The sequence below is a fragment of the Micropterus dolomieu genome, linkage group LG23 (assembly GCF_021292245.1).
Source record: "Micropterus dolomieu isolate WLL.071019.BEF.003 ecotype Adirondacks linkage group LG23, ASM2129224v1, whole genome shotgun sequence".
NCBI lineage: Eukaryota > Metazoa > Chordata > Actinopteri > Centrarchiformes > Centrarchidae > Micropterus > Micropterus dolomieu.
The window spans coordinates 26,374,315-26,378,377 of record NC_060172.1 but is presented as its reverse complement, the minus strand read 5'-3'; positions in this window follow the sequence as shown (position 1 = coordinate 26,378,377).

Below are 4,063 nucleotides of genomic sequence, written 5' to 3'. Positions count from 1 at the left end.
CAAACTAAACGCCCAGCAGCCATCCAGAGACCCTGCCCAGGGAAAAAAGCATAATGCATCAAGATGCATCGACAATCGCCCCACAATCCCACCACAGCCCACCAAACCGCAATCGGATCAACCCGCGCAGAGACCCCCACCCCCAGAAGCCAGGACACCCTGCGACCCCCCAAAGCGCAAAGGACCCCAGACCGCATGTCCCGGGGGAAGATGTACCCCGCCCCAAGGAAAAACAGCAGAAAGCCGTGCTGGGAAGTTCCCCGCCGCCAGGGAGCGATAACGCGGGAGAACCAGGCCAACGGTCCCCCAGCCCAGCCAGAGGCATCCCTCCCTACAGTGCAGGCAGTGACAGCAGCCCCCGAGGCCAATCTCATCCCCGGACAGGGGCCCAGCCCCCCCCAGTCAAGCACCCCCAAGGAGGAGCACCAAAACCTACACCGGCCATGCGCCCCAGAGACTCCCGAATGCCCCCACCGTGAGAGAGCTGGCAGGGGGAAGCAGCGGGAGCCTCACTTCTGCCGAAGAGGGCCCAGGCGAGGAGAGGAGACAACGGGCCCCCAGGCTCAGGGACACACCACCCGCCCAGAAATGAGCAAAGGCCACAAGCCCGAGTCCCCAGAACCCTAGGTCAAGGGTGGTCCCCCACGCCAGGGGAGCCCCGACCACCCCCAGCCCACCCCAGATCAGGCAAGGCCGTCACCAACCCCACAGCTCCAGGGGTAGGACACGAGGCCAATGAGAATCTCCCCCACTCCTTCAACCCCTCTGCCTGCCTCTGTAAATGTGTTTTATGTTGGATGCATGTCATGGATTGTGAAGTGTTGTATGGTGGAGTAAAGATAAGGTGTGTGGTAACTAAGGTGCAACTAAAATTGGAGGGTAGTTGTGACACAGGCACCCCACAACTGTCAGGTAGTGGAGCCTCCCATCGTTCCCCTCCCACCACCCAAGCCCTCTGTGTCTAATGTGTAATTAAAATTGAGGGGCAGGCAGTGAGGGAGGAAGAAGTGCGAGGCCGCAATAAAGCAGCCCCACCCCCAAACGCCCTGCAGGCTGGCCGCCCCCCAGGGTCCTAAGGGTGTATGTTGTGAGACATGACCAAAGGGGGAAAGGTGAAGGAGGTCATAGGGAGGCTAGAAGACCAGATTCCTGACTGGCCCCATCATTCATTCAGTCCCGTCCCCCACCCCCCTAAGCAGGAGGACGCCAGGTCCCTCCAGCCCAGGGCTTATAGCAAGAGCCCCTCTAGCATCGGCAGCACCCCAGAGTCACCGACAACCCCGCCCATCCCCAGGACGGGCCCAGGGGGGCCCAGCCCCCCCAGCGCGCAGACCCGCCCCAGACCCAGAGGCCTCCACATCTGGCACAAACAACCATACCACATTCAGAGTCAATTATATCGTGCAGCTCTCCCACTGTTTGGTCAAACCACTGAAACAGCTCTTGAGCTGCCTGCATTTTTTCGGAGTTGCAACCAAACAGAGAAGCTGGTTGGAGCAGGTGTTCCTAAAGTTGACAATTAGAATATGTAACCAACCATAAAAGCCAAACGCATGTTCTGCCCAAGTATTTAAAGTTCCCTCGTGGTGGTTGTGTTCGCGGTAAAATGTTCCATTTTATTTTATTTCATAGAATCAAAAGCAATTTTGCAGATTCTGTCCAGCAGATGGTGGTGTCTCCATGGCAAGTCGTTTTAACATTTATTCTTTAAAACTTGTCGTGATTTAAAAGCTACTAGTACTTATTTATTAGGCCCTTATTTATTTAGTGGCCTTTATTGTGGCCAGCCTAAGGCACACCTGTGCAATACCTATGCTGTCTGATCAGCATCATGATATGCCACACCTGTGAGGTGGATGGATTATCTCAGCAAAGGAGAAGTGCTCACTAACTTTCTCTATCTACAAAAAAGGCTTATTTTTCTCAAATATTGTTCACAAATCTGTCAAAGTCTGACTAGTAACTATTCGAATAGTTACTCGTAACCAATGAATAGGTGATATCTGAACTGCAGAGCCCCATTCATTTAAATGGCAAAAATCCGCAATTAGTTACTAGTAACTAAAGGAATAGTTACTAGTAGGTAAAAAATTGTTGTAACTAAAAAATAAGCACTAGTAACTAAAGGAATAGTTACTAGTAGCTATTATATACAAGTACTAGTTGCTTTTAAATAGTGACTAGTGAGTGTTAAGGAATAAATGTTAAAACGGCTTGCCATATTGTCTCGCCATATTTCACTGTTGCCTACCATTTCAGTTCTACTAAAGAAGGTCTTGAAAGCTGACTATGACACTTAATGCTTTTTTGCAGTTGTCCAGCAGATGGTGTTGTCTATGCATATTTCACTGTTCCATGCCCTTGGACTCCTATAAGGAACAATACAACAGGTCCTCTGTGTGAGTATATTGATTTGCATTTCAGCCAACATGTACTTAGCAAAGTAGCAAATTTGAATTGTATTCTGCCTGGATGACATTTATTTTATTTCCTGGGGGATGATAAAGGAAGAAAGTGATTCACACATAGACACTCCCGAGAACTGTTTCTGCTGGTGGACATTTTATAAAGTGGATCCATATGTCTGGGGTGAAAAAACAACACGTTTAGTCTAATTTGCAAAGGCAATTGTTTCTCATAGATTACAACACAATGTGGTTACATTCTACTTCATGTTTCATTCTGCATCCTACTTCATGTTATATTCAGCCACATGTATTGACATTCAGTCAGTATGAACAGACAAGAGGATGAACAAGTACCATTCATTTGAAGATCTCAAGCAATATCCATTTGTTTATTTCTTTTAATTATAATCTAGTGGACTCAAACAGCTAAGCCTGAAGTCCAAGAGTACTTTCTCTTCTGTGCCCCCCATGTAGCCTTCAGCTCTGTTTTCCAGTTGTATGTATGCAGAGCATCCTGTCCCTTAAAAGAAAAAAAGAGAGTTCAACTGGAAGCCTGCTCTGTCTGACATCTTGTTTTCAATGTAATAATATCAAACAGTCAATGGACACAGTTCTATTTTCTGAATTTTTAAAAGGTCTTAAAGGTAGAATAAAATAAAATAAAGACATTTCAAAATCAAAGATACAGAGTTCTCCACGGAATCTTGGATTTTAATAACTTTGATGCAGTGGGTTTGTGTATGTATTCACGCATCTTTGGGAAACCTAATTTGAAAGGAATGCATTCACTATGAGATGAATAATGACTATTTACTGAACCCAATTTTTATTTTTTTTTTTAAACTCTGATCAAATGGACTAACATTTATGATTTTAAGCTGTGCAGAAGAGTAACAAAACAAATAATGGTGATTATACTTACATAACACCTGCAGAGAAATACTTATTCGTTCCAGCATAATTTGCACTCTGCTCCATGGTACTGTGTGTGTATATATATATATATATATATGTGTTTGTGTGTGTGTGTGTGTGTATATATATGTGTGTATATATGTATATATATATGTGTGTGTGTATATATGTGTGTATATATATATATATGTGTATATATATATATATATATATATGTGTATATATATATATATATATATATATATATATATATATGTGTATATATATATATATATGTGTGTGTGTGTGTATATATGTATATATATATATATGTATATGTACAGTGGGTACGGAAAGTATTCAGACCCCTTTAAATTTTTCACTCTTTGTTTCATTGCAGCCATTTTCCAAAAATCAAAAAAGTTCATTTTATTTCTCAGTAATGTACACTCAGCACCCCATCTTGACAGAAAAAAACAGAAATGTAGTGTTGCAAATTTATTAAAAAAGAAAAACTGAAATATCACATGGTCATAAGTATTCAGACCCTTTGCCGTGACACTCATATTTAACTCAGGTGCTGTCTATTTCTTCTGATCATCCTTGAGATGGTTCTACACCTTCATTTGAGTCCAGCTGTGTTTGATTATACTGATTGGACTTGATTAGGAAAGCCACACACCTGTCTATATAAGACCTTCCAGCTCACAGTGCATGTCAGAGCAAATGAGAATCATGAGGTCAAAGGAACTGCCTGAAGA